Source organism: Oncorhynchus kisutch, unplaced genomic scaffold (assembly GCF_002021735.2).
Source record: "Oncorhynchus kisutch isolate 150728-3 unplaced genomic scaffold, Okis_V2 scaffold746, whole genome shotgun sequence".
NCBI classification, from domain to species: domain Eukaryota; kingdom Metazoa; phylum Chordata; class Actinopteri; order Salmoniformes; family Salmonidae; genus Oncorhynchus; species Oncorhynchus kisutch.
Genome location: NW_022262691.1, coordinates 76,231 through 93,037, shown reverse-complemented (window position 1 = coordinate 93,037; position 16,807 = coordinate 76,231). Strand labels below are relative to the sequence as shown.

At 44.9% G+C, this 16,807-nt stretch overlaps 4 non-coding genes across 4 annotated transcripts; all 4 read right to left on the bottom strand.

Annotated features, from left to right (window-relative positions):
• Positions 1 to 3,534: 3,534 nt before the first annotated feature.
• trnar-ccu (transfer RNA arginine (anticodon CCU)) lies at positions 3,535 to 3,607 on the bottom strand. The gene has a single exon. It is a non-coding gene; the product is annotated as a tRNA-Arg (tRNA).
• A 3,271-nt stretch (positions 3,608 to 6,878) lies between these two features.
• On the bottom strand, positions 6,879 to 6,951 carry trnar-ccu (transfer RNA arginine (anticodon CCU)). Its single transcript has one exon. It is a non-coding gene; the product is annotated as a tRNA-Arg (tRNA).
• Positions 6,952 to 10,252: 3,301 nt separating this feature from the next.
• trnar-ccu (transfer RNA arginine (anticodon CCU)) lies at positions 10,253 to 10,323 on the bottom strand. Its single transcript has one exon. It is a non-coding gene; the product is annotated as a tRNA-Arg (tRNA).
• Positions 10,324 to 12,479: 2,156 nt separating this feature from the next.
• On the bottom strand, positions 12,480 to 12,552 carry trnar-ccu (transfer RNA arginine (anticodon CCU)). Its single transcript has one exon. It is a non-coding gene; the product is annotated as a tRNA-Arg (tRNA).
• Between the last annotated feature and the right edge of the window lie 4,255 nt (positions 12,553 to 16,807).

Below are 16,807 nucleotides of genomic sequence, written 5' to 3'. Positions count from 1 at the left end.
TACGAACTGATAGAAGCAGTAAAATATATGTGTATGGATAGCACTGAAGAGACGCCAAATTCAATTTAGCTTTCTAATTTCTGCTTGCGTTTCATTAAAAAAAAATCTGGTTAGCAGAGGATGGTTTCGATCCATCGACCTTGGGTTATGGGCCCAGCACGCTCCGCTGCGCCACTCTGCTCTCAGCCACTTCAGAAAAGACTAGAACTCACAATCCATGGCTTAGGAGGCCAGTGTCTTAGGGCCACTGGGGTACTGTGTAAACAGTATGACCTATACAAACTGTTGGAAGAGGTAAAAACAAATGTATAATGGCAAATGAGACATGCATGAAACGACAAATTTTTTTGTTTTTTTTTGTTCGCACTTAAAATCTAAAAAGAAACTGTTTAGCAGAGGATGTTTTCGATCCATCGACCTCTGGGTTATGGGCCCAGCACGCTTCCGCTGCGCCACTCTGCTTCCATCCACCCCGATGGGACTTGAAACCACAATCCCTGGCTTAGGAGGCCAGTGCCTTTCCATTAGGCCAGTGCCTTATCCATTAGGCCACTGGGGCACTGTTGACCTTCTGCAAACAGTACGAACTGATAGAAGCAGTAAAAATAATGTGTACTGGATAGCACTGAGAGACGCAAATTCAATTTTAGCTTTCTAATTTCTGCTTGCGTTTCATTAAAAAAAATCTGGTTAGCAGAGGATGGTTTCGATCCATCGACCTCTGGGTTATGGGCCCAGCAACGCTTCCGCTGCGCCACTCTGCTCTCAGCCACTTCAGAAAAGACTAGAACTCACAATCCATGGCTTAGGAGGCCAGTGTCTTAGGCCACTGGGGTACTGTGTAAACAGTATGACCTATACAAACTGTTGGAAGAGGTAAAAACAAATGTATAATGGCAATGAGACATGCCATGAAACGACAATTTTTTTTGTTTTTTTTGTTCGCACTTAAAATCTAAAAAGAAACTGTTTAGCAGAGGATGGTTTCGATCCATCGACCTCTGGGTTATGGGCCCAGCACGCTTCCGCTGCGCCACTCTGCTCTCAGCCACTTCAGAAAAGACTAGAACTCACAATCCATGGCTTAGGAGGCCAGTGTCTTAGGCCACTGGGGCACTGTTTACCTTCTGCAAACAGTACGAACTGATAGAAGCAGTAAAAATAATGTGTACTGGATAGCACTGAGAGACGCAAATTCAATTTAGCTTTCTAATTTCTGCTTGCGTTTCATAAAAAAAAATCTGGTTAGCAGAGGATGGTTTCGATCCATCGACCTCTGGGTTATGGGCCCAGCACGCTTCCGCTGCGCCACTCTGCTCTCAGCCACTTCAGAAAAGACTAGAACTCACAATCCATGGCTTAGGAGGCCAGTGTCTTAGGCCACTGGGGTACTGTGTAAACAGTATGACCTATACAAACTGTTGGAAGAGGTAAAAACAAATGTATAATGGCAATGAGACATGCCATGAAACGACAATTTTTTTGTTTTTTTTGTTCGCACTTAAAATCTAAAAGAAACTGTTTAGCAGAGGATGGTTTCGATCCATCGACCTCTGGGTTATGGGCCCAGCACGCTTCCGCTGCGCCACTCTGCTCTCAGCCACTTCAGAAAAGACTAGAACTCACAATCCATGGCTTAGGAGGCCAGTGTCTTAGGCCACTGGGGCACTGTTTACCTTCTGCAAACAGTACGAACTGATAGAAGCAGTAAAAATAATGTGTACTGGATAGCACTGAGAGACGCAAATTCAATTTAGCTTTCTAATTTCTGCTTGCGTTTCATAAAAAAAAATCTGGTTAGCAGAGGATGGTTTCGATCCATCGACCTCTGGGTTATGGGCCCAGCACGCTTCCGCTGCGCCACTCTGCTTCCATCCACCCAGAAAAGACTGAACCCACAATCCCTGGCTTAGGAGGCCAGTGTCATTAGGCTTAGGCCACTGGGGCACTGTTTACCTTCTGCAAACAGTACGAACTGATAGAAGCAGTAAAAATAATGTGTACTGGATAGCACTGAGAGACGCAAATTCAATTTAGCTTTCTAATTTCTGCTTGCGTTTCATTTAAAAAAAATCTGGTTAGCAGAGGATGGTTTCGATCCATCGACCTCTGGGTTATGGGCCCAGCACGCTTCCGCTGCGCCACTCTGCTCTCAGCCCACTTCAGGAAAAGACTAGAACTCACAATCCCATGATAGGAGTGCCAGTGGCTAGGCCACTGGGTAGTGTAACAGTATGACCTATACAAACCTGTTGGAAGAGGGGAAAACAAATGTATAATGGCAATGAGACATGCCATGAAATGACAATTTTTTTTGTTTTTTTTGTTCGCACTTAAAATCTAAAAAGAAACTGTTTTGCAGAGGATGGTTTCGATCCATCGACCTCTGGGTTATGGGCCCAGCACGCTTCCGCTGCGCCACTCTGCTCTCAGCCACTTCAGAAAAGACTAGAACTCACAATCCATGGCTTAGGAGGCCAGTGTCTTAGGCCACTGGGGCACTGTTTACCTTCTGCAAACAGTACGAACTGATAGAAGCAGTAAAAATAATGTGTACTGGATAGCACTGAGAGACGCAAATTCAATTTAGCTTTCTAATTTCTGCTTGCGTTTCATTAAAAAAAAATCTGGTTAGCAGAGGATGGTTTCGATCCATCGACCTCTGGGTTATGGGCCCAGCACGCTTCCGCTGCGCCACTCTGCTCTCAGCCACTTCAGAAAAGACTAGAACTCCACAATCCATGGCTTAGGAGGCCAGTGTCTTAGGCCACTGGGGTACTGTGTAAACAGTATGACCTATACAAACTGTTGAAGAGGTAAAAACAAATGTATAATGGCAATGAGACATGCCATGAAATGACAATTTTTTTGTTTTTTTGTTCGCACTTAAAATCTAAAAAGAAACTGTTAGCAGAGGATGGTTCGATCCATCGACCTCTGGGTTATGGGCCCAGCACGGTTCCGCTGCGCCACTCTGCTCTCAGCCACTTCAGAAAAGACTAGAACTCACAATCCTGGCTTAGGAGGCCAGTGTCTTAGGCCACTGGGGCACTGTTTACCTTCTGCAAACAGTACGAACTGATAGAAGCAGTAAAATAATGTGTACTGGATAGCACTGAGAGACGCAAATTCAATTTAGCTTCTAATTTCTGCTGCGTTTCATTAAAAAAAAATCTGGTTAGCAGAGGATGGTTTCGATCCATCGACCTCTGGGTTATGGGCCCAGCACGCTTCCGCTGCGCCACTCGCTCTCAGCCACTTCAGAAAAGACTAGAACTCACAATCCATGGCTTAGGAGGCCAGTGTCTTAGGCCACTGGGGTACTGTGTAAACAGTATGACCTATACAAACTGTTGGAAGAGGTAAAAACAAATGTATAATGGCAATGAGACATGCCATGAAACGACAATTTTTTTTGTTTTTTTTGTTCGCACTTAAAATCTAAAAAGAAACTGTTTAGCAGAGGATGGTTTCGATCCATCGACCTCTGGGTTATGGGCCAGCACGCTTCCGCTGCGCCACTCTGCTTCCATCCACCCCAGATGGGACTTGAACCCACAATCCCTGGCTTAGGAGGCCAGTGCCTTATCCATTAGGCCACTGGGGCACTGTTTACCTTCTGCAAACAGTACGAACTGATAGAAGCAGTAAAAATAATGTGTACTGGATAGCACTGAGAGACGCAAATTCAATTTAGCTTTCTAATTTCTGCTTGCGTTTCATTAAAAAAAAATCTGGTTAGCAGAGGATGGTTTCGATCCATCGACCTCTGGGTTATGGGCCCAGCACGCTCCGCTGCGCCACTCTGCTCTCAGCCACTTCAGAAAGGACTAGAACTCACAATCCATGGCTTAGGAGGCCAGTGTCTTAGGCCACTGGGGTACTGTGTAACAGTATGACCTATACAAAACTGTTGGAAGAGGTAAAAACAAATGTATAATGGCAATGAGACATGCCATGAAACGACAATTTTTTTGTTTTTTTTTGTTCGCACTTAAAATCTAAAAAGAAACTGTTTAGCAGAGGATGGTTTCGATCCATCGACCTCTGGGTTATGGGCCCAGCACGCTTCCGCTGCGCCACTCTGCTCTCAGCCACTTCAGAAAAGACTAGAACTCACAATCCATGGCTAGGAGGCCAGTGTCTTAGGCCACTGGGGCACTGTTTACCTTCTGCAAACAGTACGAACTTGATAGAAGCAGTAAAAATAATGTGTTACTGGATAGCACTGAGAGACGCAAATTCAATTAGCTTTCTAATTTCTGCTTGCGTTTTCATTTAAAAAAAAATCTGGTTAGCAGAGGATGGTTTTCGATCCATCGACCTCTGGGTTATGGGCCCAGCACGCTTCCGCTGCGCCACTCTGGCTCTCAGCCACTTCAGAAAAGACTAGAACTCACAATCCATGGCTTAGGAGGCCAGGGTCTTAGGCCACTGGGGTACTGTGTAAACAGTATGACCTATACAACTGTTGGAAGAGGTAAAAACAAATGTATAATGGCAATGAGACATGCCATGAAAGACAATTTTTTTTGTTTTTTTTGTTCGCACTTAAAATCTAAAAAGAAACTGTTTAGCAGAGGATGGTTTCGATCCATCGACCTCTGGTTATGGGCCCAGCACGCTTCCGCTGCGCCACTCTGCTCTCAGCCACTTCAGAAAAGACTAGAACTCACAATCCATGGCTTAGGAGGCCAGTGTCTTAGGCCACTTGGGCACTGTTTACCTTCTGCAAACAGTACGAACTGATAGAAGCAGTAAAAATAATGTGTACTGGATAGCACTGAGAGACGCAAATTCAATTTAGCTTTCTAATTTCTGCTTGCGTTTCATTAAAAAAAAATCTGGTTAGGGCAGAGGATGGTTTCGATCCATCGACCTCTGGGTTATGGGCCCCACGCTTCCGCTGCGCCACTCTGCTCTCAGCCACTTCAGAAAGACTAGAACTCACAATCCATGGCTTAGAGGCCAGTGTCTTAGGCCACTGGGGTACTGTGTAAACAGTATGACCTATAGGCAAACTGTTGGAAGAGGTAAAAACAAATGTATAAATGGCATGAGACATGCATGAAATGACAATTTTGTTGTTTTTTTGTTCGCACTTAAATCTAAAAGAACTGTTTAGCAGAGATGGTTTCGATCCATCGACCTCTGGGTTATGGCCCAGTCACAGCGTTCCGCTGCGCCACTCTGCTCTCAGCCACTTCAGAAAAGACTAAACTCACAATCCATGGCTTAGGAGGCCAGTGTCTTAGGCCACTGGGGCCACTGTTTACCTTCTGCAAACAGTACGAACTGATAGAAGCAGTAAAAATAATGTGTACTGGATAGCACTGAGAGACGCAAATTCAATTTAGCTTTCTAATTTCTGCTTGCGTTTCATTAAAAAAAAATCTGGTTAGCAGAGGATGGTTTCGATCCATCGACCTCTGGGTTATGGGCCCAGCACGCTTCCGCTGCGCCACTCTGCTCTCAGCCACTTCAGAAAAGACTAGAACTCACAATCCATGGCTTAGGAGGCCAGTGTCTTAGGCCACTGGGGGTACTGTGTAAAACAGTATGACCTATACAAACTGTTGGAAGAGGTAAAAACAAATGTTAATGGCAATGAGACATGCCATGAAATCGACAATTTTTTTGTTTTTTTGTTCGCACTTAAAAATCTAAAAGGAAACTGTTTAGCAGAGGATGGTTTCGATCCATCGACCTCTGGGTTATGGGCCCAGCACGCTTCCGCTGCGCCACTCTGCTCTCACCACTTCAGAAAAGGACTAGAACTCACAATCCCATGGCTTAGGAGGCCAGTGTCTAGGCCACTGGGGACACTGTTTACCTTCTGCAAACAGTACGAACTGATAGAAGCAGTAAAAATAATGGGTTACTGGATAGCACTGAGAGACGCAAATTCAATTTAGCTTCTAATTTCTGGCTTGCGTTTCATTAAAAAAAAATCTGGTTAGCAGAGGATGGTTTCGATCCATCGACCTCTGGGTTATGGGCCCAGCACCTTCCGCTGCGCCACTCTGCTCTCAGCCACTTCAGAAAAGACTAGAAACTCACAATCCATGGCTTAGGAGGCCAGTGTCTTAGGCCACTGGGGTACTGTGTAAACAGTATGACCTATACAAACTGTTGGAAGAGGTAAAAACAAATGTATAATGGCAATGAGACATGCCATGAAACGACAATTTTTTTTGTTTTTTTTGTTCGCACTTAAAATCTAAAAAGAAAACTGTATTAGCAGAGGATGGTTTCGATCCATCGACCTCTGGGTTATGGGCCCAGCACGCTTCCCGCTGCGCACCACTCTGCTCCTCAGCCATTGCAGAAAACGACTAGAAACTCAACATCCTGGCTTAGGAGGGCCAGTGTCTTAGGCCACTGGGGCACTGTTTACCTTCTGCAAACAGTACGAACTGATAGAAGCAGTAAAAATAATGCTGTATACTGGATAGCACTGAGAGACGCAAATTCAATTAGCTTTTCTAATTTCTGCTTGCGTTTCATTAAAAAAAATCTGGTTAGCAGAGGATGGTTTCGATCCATCGACCTCTGGGTTATGGCCCAGCACGCTTCCGCTGCGCCACTCTGCTCTCAGCCACTTCAGAAAAAGACTAGAACTCACAATCCATGGCTTAGGAGGCAGTGTCTTAGGCCACTGGGGTACTGTGTAACAGTATGACCTATACAAACTGTTGGAAGAGGTAAAAACAAATGTATAATGGCAATGAGACATGCCATGAAACGGACAATTTTTTTGTTTTTTTTGGTTCGCACTTAAATCTAAAAAGAAACTCGTTTAGCAGAGGATGGTTTCGATCCATCGACCTCTGGGTTATGGGCCCAGCACGCTTCCGCTGCGCCACTCTGCTTCCATCCACCCCAGATGGGACTTGAACCCACAATCCCTGGCTTAGGAGGCCAGTGCCTTATCCATTAGGCCACTGGGGCACTGTTTACCTTCTGCAAACAGTACGAACTGATAGAAGCAGTAAAAATAATGTGTACTGGATAGCACTGAGAGACGCAAATTCAATTTAGCTTTCTAATTTCTGCTTGCGTTTCATTAAAAAAAAATCTGGTTAGCAGAGGATGGTTTCGATCCATCGACCTCTGGGTTATGGGCCCAGCACGCTTCCGCTGCGCCACTCTGCTCTCAGCCACTTCAGAAAAGACTAGAACTCACAATCCATGGCTTAGGAGGCCAGTGTCTTAGGCCACTGGGGTACTGTGTAAACAGTATGACCTATACAAACTGTTGGAAGAGGTAAAAACAAATGTATAATGGCAATGAGACATGCCATGAAATGACAATTTTTTTTGTTTTTTTTGTTCCGCACTTAAAAATCTAAAAAGAAACTGTTTAGCAGAGGATGGTTTCGATCCATCGACCTCTGGGTTATGGGCCCAGCACGCTTCCGCTGCGCCACTCTGCTCTCAGCCACTTCAGAAAAGACTAGAACTCACAATCCATGGCTTAGGAGGCCAGTGTCTTAGGCCACTGGGGCACTGTTTACCTTCTGCAAACAAGTACGAACTGATAGAAGCAGTAAAATAATGTGTACTGGATAGCACTGAGAGACGCAAATTCAATTAGCTTCTAATTTCTGCTTGCGTTTCATTAAAAAAAAAATCTGGTTAGCAGAGGATGGTTTCGATCCATCGACCTCTGGGTTATGGGCCAGCACGCTTCCGCTGCGCCACTCTGCTCTCAGCCACTTCAGAAAAGACTAGAACTCACAATCCATGGCTTAGGAGGCCAGTGTCTTAGGCCACTGGGGTACTGTGTAAACAGTATGACCTATACAAACTGTTGGAAGAGGTAAAAACAAATGTATAATGGCAATGAGACATGCCATGAAATGACAATTTTTTTTGTTTTTTTGTTCGCACTTAAATCTAAAAAGAAACTGTTTAGCAGAGGATGGTTTCGATCCATCGACCTCTGGGTTATGGGGCCCAGCACGCTTCCGCTGCGCCACTCTGCTTCCATCCGCAGCCCTCAGAAAGGACTACGAAAGCTCACAATCCCCTGGCTTAGGAGGACAGTGCCTATCCATTAGGCCACTAGGGGCACTGGGTTTACCTTCTGCAAACCAGTACGAACTGATAGAAGCAGTAAAAATAATGTGTACTGGATAGCACTGAGAAGACGAAATGCAATTTAGGCTTTCTAATTTCTGCTTGCGTTTCATTAAAAAAAAAATCTGGTTAGCAGAGGATGGTTCGATCCATCGAGCCTCCTGGGGTTATGGGCCCAGCACGATTCCGCTGGCGCCACTCTGCTCTCGAGCACTTCAGAAAAAGACTTAGAACGGCACCAATCCGTATGGCTTAGGAGGCCAGTGGTCTTAAGGCCACTGGGGTACTGTGAAACAGATATGTACTATACAAACTGTTGGAAGAGGTAAAAAACAAATGTATAATGGCAATGAGACATGCACTGAAATGACAATTTTTTTTGTTTTTTTTTTCGCACTTAAAATCTACAAAAAGAAACTGTTTAGCAGAGGATGGTTTCGATCCATCGACCTCTGGGTTATGGGCCCAGCACGCTTCCGCTGCGCCACTCTGCTCTCAGCCACTTCAGAAAAGACTAGAACTCACAATCCATGGCTTAGGAGGCCAGTGTCTTAGGCCACTGGGGCACTGTTTACCTTCTGCAAACAGTACGAACTGATAGAAGCAGTAAAAATAATGTGTACTGGATAGCACTGAGAGACGCAAATTCAATTTAGCTTTCTAATTTCTGCTTGCGTTTCATTAAAAAAAAATCTGGTTAGCAGAGGATGGTTTCGATCCATCGACCTCTGGGTTATGGGCCCAGCACGCTTCCGCTGCGCCACTCTGCTTCTCAGCCACTTCAGAAAAAGACTAGAACTCACAATCCATGGCTTAGGAGGCCAGTGTCTTAGGCCACTGGGGTACTGTGTAAACAGTATGACCTATACAAACTGTTGGAAGAGGTAAAAAACAAATGTATAATGGCAATGAGACATGCCATGAAACGACAATTTTTTTGTTTTTTTTTGTTCGCACTTAAAAATCTAAAAAGAAACTGTTTAGCAGAGGATGGTTTCGATCCATCGACCTCTGGGTTATGGGCCCAGCACGCTCCGCTGCGCCACTCTGCTCTCAGCACTTCAGAAAAGACCGTAGAACTCACAATCCATGGCTTAGGAGGCCAGTGTCTTAGGCCACTGGCGGCACTGTTTACCTTCTGCAAACAGTACGAAACTTGATAGAAGCAGTAAAAATAATGTGTACTGGATAGCACTGAGAGACGCAAATTCAATTTAGCTTTCTAATTTCTGCTTGCGTTTCATAAAAAAAAATCTGGTTAGCAGAGGATGGTTCGATCCATCGACCTCTGGGTTATGGGCCCAGCACGCTTCCGCTGCGCCACTCTGCTCTCAGCCACTTCAGAAAAGACTAGAACTCACATCCATGGCTTAGGAGGCCAGTGTCTTAGGCCACTGGGTACTGTGTAAACAGTATGACCTATACAAAACTGTTGGAAGAGGTAAAAACAAATGTATAATGGCAATGAGACATGCCATGAAATGACAATTTTTTTTGTTTTTTTTGTTCGCACTTAAAATCTAAAAAGAAAACTGTTTAGCAGAGGATGGTTTCGATCCATCGACCTCTGGGTTATGGGCCCAGCACGCTTCCGCTGCGCCACTCTGCTCTCAGCCACTTCAGAAAAGACTAGAACTCACAATCCATGGCTTAGGAGGCCAGTGTCTTAGGCCACTGGGGCACTGTTTACCTTCTGCAAACAGTACGAACTGATAGAAGCAGTAAAAATAATGTGTACTGGATAGCACTGAGAGACGCAAATTCAATTTAGCTTTCTAATTTCTGCTTGCGTTTCATAAAAAAAAAATCTGGTTAGCAGAGGATGGTTTCGATCCATCGACCTCTGGGTTATGGGCCCAGCACGCTTCCGCTGCGCCACTCTGCTCTCAGCCACTTCAGAAAGGACTAGAACTCACAATCCATGGCTTAGGGAGGCCAGTGTCTTAGGCCACTGGGGTACTGTGTAAACAGTATGACCTATACAAACTGTTGGAAGAGTAAAAACAAATGTATAATGGCAATGAGACATGCCATGAAACGACAATTTTTTTTGTTTTTTTTGTTCGCACTTAAAATCTAAAAAGAAACTGTTTAGCAGAGGATGGTTTCGATCCATCGACCTCTGGGTTATGGGCCCAGCACGCTTCCGCTGCGCCACTCTGCTTCCATCCACCCCAGATGGACTTGAACCACAATCCCTGGCTTAGGAGGCCAGTGCCTTATCCATTAGGCCACTGGGGCACTGTTTACCTTCTGCAAACAGTACGAACTGATAGAAGCAGTAAAATAATGTTGTACTGGATAGCACTGAGAGACGCAAATTCATTTAGCTTTCTAATTTCTGCTTGCGTTCATTAAAAAAAATCTGGTTAGCAGAGGATGGTTTTCGATCCATCGACCTCTGGGTTATGGGCCCAGCACGCTTCCGCGGCGCCACTCTGCTCTCAGCCACTTCAGAAAAGACTAGAACTCACAATCCATGGCTTAGGAGGCCAGTGTCTTAGGCCACTGGGGTACTGTGTAAACAGTATGACCTATACAAACTGTTGGAAGAGGTAAAAACAAATGTATAATGGCAATGAGACATGCCTGAAACGACAATTTTTTTTGTTTTTTTGTTCGCACTTAAAATCTAAAAAGAAACTGTTTTGGCAGAGGATGGTTTCGATCCATCGACCTCTGGGTTAGTGGGCCCAGCCACGCTTCCGCTCGCCACTCTGCTCCAGCCACTCAGAAAAGACTGAACTCACAATCCCATGGCTTAGGAGGCCAGTGTCTTAGGCCACTGGGGGCACTGTTTACCTTCTGCAAACAGTACGAACTATAGAAGCAGTAAAATAATGTGTACTGGATAGCACTGAGAGACGCAAATTTCAATTTAGCTTTCTAATTTCTGCTTGCGTTTCATAAAAAAAAATCTGGTTAGCAGAGGATGGTTTCGATCCATCGACCTCTGGGTTATGGGCCCAGCACGCTTCCGCTGCGCCACTCTGCTCTCAGCCACTTCAGAAAAGACTAGAACTCACAAATCCATGGCTTAGGAGGCCAGTGTCTTAGGCCACTGGGTACTGTGTAAACAGTATGACCTATACAAACTGTTTGGAAGAGGTAAAAACAAATGTATAATGCAATGAGACATGCCATGAAATGACAATTTTTTTTGTTTTTTTTGTTCGCACTTTAAAATCTAAAAAGAAACTGTTTTAGCAGAGGATGGTTTCGAATCCATCGACCTCTGGGTTATGGGCCCAGCACGGTTCCGCTGCGCCACTCTGCTCTCAGCCACTTCAGAAAAGACTAGAACTCACAATCCATGGCTTAGGAGGCCAGTGTCTTAGGCCACTGGGGCACTGTTTACCTTCTGCAAACAGTACGAACTGATAGAAGCAGTAAAAATAATGTGTACTGGATAGCACTGAGAGACGCAATCAATTTAGCTTTCTAATTTCTGCTTGCGTTTCATAAAAAAAAATCTGGTTAGGCAGAGGATGGTTTCGATCCATCGACCTCTGGGTTATGGGCCCAGCACGCTTCCGCTGCGCCACTCTGCTCTCAGCCACTTCAGAAAAGACTAGAACTCACAATCCATGGCTTAGGAGGCCAGTGTCTTAGGCCACTGGGGTACTGTGTAAACAGTATGACCTATACAAACTGTTGGAAGAGGTAAAAACAAATGTATAATGGCAATGAGACATGCCATGAAACGACAATTTTTTTTGTTTTTTTGTTCGCACTTAAAATCTAAAAAGAAACTGTTTAGCAGAGGATGGTTTCGATCCATCGACCTCTGGGTTATGGGCCCAGCACGGTTCCGCTGCGCCACTCTGCTCTCCATCCACCTTCAGAAAAGGACTTGAACCCACAATCCTGGCTTAGGAGGCCAGTGCCTATCCATTAGGCCACTGGGGGCACTGTTTACCTTCTGCAAACAGTACGAACTGATAGAAGCAGTAAAAATAATGTGTACTGGATAGCACTGAGAGACGCAAATTCAATTTAGCTTTCTAATTTCTGCTTGCGTTTCATTAAAAAAAATCTGGTTAGCAGAGGATGGTTTTCGATCCATCGACCTCTGGTTATGGGCCCAGCACGCTTCCGCTGCGCCACTCTGCTCTCAGCCACTTCAGAAAAGACTAGAACTCACAATCCATGGCTTAGGAGGCCAGTGTCTTAGGCCACTGGGGTACTGTTAACAGTATGACCTATACAAACTGTTGGAAGAGGTAAAAACAAATGTATAATGGCAATGAGACCATGCCATGAAACGACAATTTTTTTTGTTTTTTTTGTTCGCACTTAAAATCTAAAAAGAAACTGTTTAGCAGAGGATGGTTTCGATCCATCGACCTCTGGGTTATGGGCCCAGCACGCTTCCGCTGCGCCACTCTGCTTCCATCCACCCCAGATGGGACTTGAACCCACAATCCCTGGCTTAGGAGGCCAGTGCCTTATCCATTAGGCCACTGGGGCACTGTTTACCTTCTGCAAACAGTACGAACTGATAGAAGCAGTAAAAATAATGTGTACTGGATAGCACTGAGAGACGCAAATTCAATTTAGCTTTCTAATTTCTGCTTGCGTTTCATTAAAAAAAAATCTGGTTAGCAGAGGATGGTTTCGATCCATCGACCTCTGGGTTATGGGCCCAGCACGCTTCCGCTGCGCCACTCTGCTCTCAGCCACTTCAGAAAAGACTAGAACTCACAATCCATGGCTTAGGAGGCCAGTGTCTTAGGCCACTGGGGTACTGTGTAAACAGTATGACCTATACAAACTGTTGGAAGAGGTAAAAACAAATGTATAATGGCAATGAGACATGCCATGAAATGACAATTTTTTTTGTTTTTTTTGTTCGCACTTAAAATCTAAAAAGAAACTGTTTAGCAGAGGATGGTTTCGATCCATCGACCTCTGGGTTATGGGCCCAAGCACGCTTCCGCTGCGCACTCTGCTCTCAGCCACTTCAGAAAGACCTAGAACCACAATCCATGGCTTAGGAGGCCAGTGTCTTAGGCCACTGGGGCACTTGCTTTACCTTCTGCAAACAGTACGAACTGATAGAAGCAGTAAAAATAATGTGTACTGGATAGCACTGAGAGACGCAAATTCAATTTAGCTTTCTAATTCTGCTTGCGTTTCATTAAAAAAAAAATCTGGTTAGAGAGGATTGGTTTCGAGCTCATCGGACCTTCTGGGTTAGGGCCCAGCACGCTTCCGCTGCGCCACTCTGCTCTCAGCCACTTCAGAAAAGACTAGAACTCACAATCCATGGCTTAGAGGCCAGTGTCTTAGGCCACTGGGGCACTGTTTACCTTCTGCAAACAGTACGAACTGATAGAAGCAGTAAAAATAATGTGTACTGGATAGCACTGAGAGACGCAAATTCAATTTAGCTTTCTAATTTCTGCTTGCGTTTCATTAAAAAAAAAAATCTGGTTAGCAGAGGATGGTTTCGATCCATCGACCTCTGGGTTATGGGCCAGCACGCTTCCGCTTGCGCCACTCTGCTCTCAGCCACTTCAGAAAAGACTAGAACTCACAATCCATGGCTTAGGAGGCCAGTGTCTTAGGCCACTGGGTACTGTGTAAACAGTATGACCTATACACAACTGTTGGAAGAGGTAAAAAACAAATGTATAATGGCAATGAGACATGCCATGAAATGACAATTTTTTTGTTTTTTTTTGTTCGCACTTAAAATCTAAAAAGAAACTGTTTGCAGAGGATGGTTTCGATCCACGACCTCTGGGTTATGGGCCCAGCACGCTTCCGCTGCGCCACTCTGCTTCTCAGCCACTTCAGAAAGACTAGAACTCACAATCCATGGCTTAGGAGGCCAGTGTCTTAGGCCACTGGGGCACTGTTTACCTTCTGCAAACAGTACGAACTGATAGAAGCAGTAAAAATAATGTGTACTGGATAGCACTGAGAGACGCAAAATTCAATTTAGCTTTCTAATTTCTGCTTGCGTTTCATAAAAAAAAATCTGGTTAGCAGAGGATGGTTTCGATCCATCGACCTCTGGGTTATGGGCCCAGCACGCTTCCGCTGCGCCACTCTGCTCTCAGCCACTTCAGAAAAGACTAGAACTCACAATCCATGGCCTTAGGAGGCCAGTGTCTTAGGCCACTGGGGTACTGTGTAAACAGTATGACCTATACAAACTGTTGGAAGAGGTAAAAACAAATGTATAATGGCAATGAGACATGCCATGAAATGACAATTTTTTTTGTTTTTTTGTTCGCACTTAAAATCTAAAAAGAAACTGTTTAGCAGAGGATGGTTTCGATCCATCGACCTCTGGGTTATGGGCCCAGCACGCTTCCGCTGCGCCACTCTGCTCCAGCCACCCAGAAAAGACTAGAACTCACAATCCATGGCTTAGGAGGCCAGTGCCTTATCATTAGGCCACTGGGGCACTGTTTACCTTCTGCAAACAGTACGAACTGATAGAAGCAGTAAAAATAATGTGTACTGGATAGCACTGAGAGACGCAAATTCAATTTAGCTTTCTAATTTCTGCTTGCGTTTCATTAAAAAAAATCTGGTTAGCAGAGGATGGTTTCGATCCATCGACCTCTGGGTTATGGGCCCAGCACGCTTCCGCTGCGCCACTCTGCTCTCAGCCACTTCAGAAAAGACTAGAACTCACAATCCATGGCTTAGGAGGCCACGTGTCTTAGGCCACTGGGGCACTGTTTACCTTCTGCAAACAGTACGAACTGATAGAAGCAGTAAAATAATGTGTACTGGATAGCACTGAGAGACGCAAATTCAATTTAGCTTTCTAATTTCTGCTTGCGGTTTCATAAAAAAAATCTGGTTAGCAGAGGATGGTTTCGACTCCATCGACCTCTGGGTTATGGGCCCAGCACGCTTTCCGCTGCGCCACTCTGCTCTCAGCCACTTCAGAAAAGACTAGAACTCACAATCCATGGCTTAGGAGGGCCAGTGTCTTAGGCCACTGGGTACTGTGTAAACACGTATGACCTATCAAACGGTTGGAAGAGGTAAAAACAAATGTATACTGGCAATGAGACATGCCATGAAACGACAATTTTTTTTTGTTTTTTTGTTCGCACTTAAAATCTAAAAGAAAACTGTTTAGCAGAGGATGGTTCGATCCATCGACCTCTGGGTTATGGGCCCAGCACGCTTCCGCTGCGCCACTCTGCTTCCATCCACCCCAGAAAGACTTGAACCCACAATCCATGGCTTAGGAGGCCAGTGCCTTATCCATTAGGCCACTGGGGCACTGTTTACCTTCTGCAAACAGTACGAACTGATAGAAGCAGTAAAAATAATGTGTACTGGATAGCACTGAGAGACGCAAATTCAATTTAGCTTTCTAATTTCTGCTTGCGTTTCATTAAAAAAAATCTGGTTAGCAGAGGATGGTTTCGATCCATCGACCTCTGGGTTATGGGCCCAGCACGCTTCCGCTGCGCCACTCTGCTCTCAGCCACTTCAGAAAAGACTAGAACTCACAATCCATGGCTTAGGAGGCCAGTGTCTTAGGCCACTGGGGTACTGTGTAAACAGTATGACCTATACAAACTGTTGGAAGAGGTAAAAACAAATGTATAATGGCAATGAGACATGCCATGAAACGACAATTTTTTTGTTTTTTTGTTCGCACTTAAAATCTAAAAAGAAACTGTTTAGCAGAGGATGGTTTCGATCCATCGACCTCTGGGTTATGGGCCCAGCACGCTTCCGCTGCGCCACTCTGCTCCAGCCACCCCAGAAAAGACTAGAACCACAATCCATGGCTTAGGAGGCCAGTGCCTTATCCATTAGGCCACTGGGGCACTGTTTACCTTCTGCAAACAGTACGAACTGATAGAAGCAGTAAAAATAATGTGTACTGGATAGCACTGAGAGACGCAAATTCAATTTAGCTTTCTAATTTCTGCTTGCGTTTCATTAAAAAAAAATCTGGTTAGCAGAGGATGGTTTCGATCCATCGACCTCTGGGTTATGGGCCCAGCACGCTTCCGCTGCGCCACTCTGCTCTCAGCCACTTCAGAAAAGACTAGAACTCACAATCCATGGCTTAGGAGGCCAGTGTCTTAGGCCACTGGGGCACTGTTTACCTTCTGCAAACAGTACGAACTGATAGAAGCAGTAAAAATAATGTGTACTGGATAGCACTGAGAGACGCAAATTCAATTTAGCTTTCTAATTTCTGCTTGCGTTTCATAAAAAAAAAATCTGGTTAGCAGAGGATGGTTTCGATCCATCGACCTCTGGGTTATGGGCCCAGCACGCTTCCGCTGCGCCACTCTGCTCTCAGCCACTTCAGAAAAGACTAGAACTCACAATCCATGGCTTAGGAGGCCAGTGTCTTAGGCCACTGGGGTACTGTGTAAACAGTATGACCTATACAAACTGTTGGAAGAGGTAAAAACAAATGTATAATGGCAATGAGACATGCCAATGAAACGACAATTTTTTTTGTTTTTTTTGTTCGCACTTAAAATCTAAAAAGAAACTGTTTAGCAGAGGATGGTTTCGATCCATCGACCTCTGGGTTATGGGCCCAGCACGCTTCCGCTGCGCCACTCTGCTCTCAGCCACTTCAGAAAAGACTAGAACTCACAATCCATGGCTTAGGAGGCCAGTGTCTTAGGCCACTGGGGCACTGTTTACCTTCTGCAAACAGTACGAACTGATAGAAGCAGTAAAAATAATGTGTACTGGATAGCACTGAGAGACGCAAATT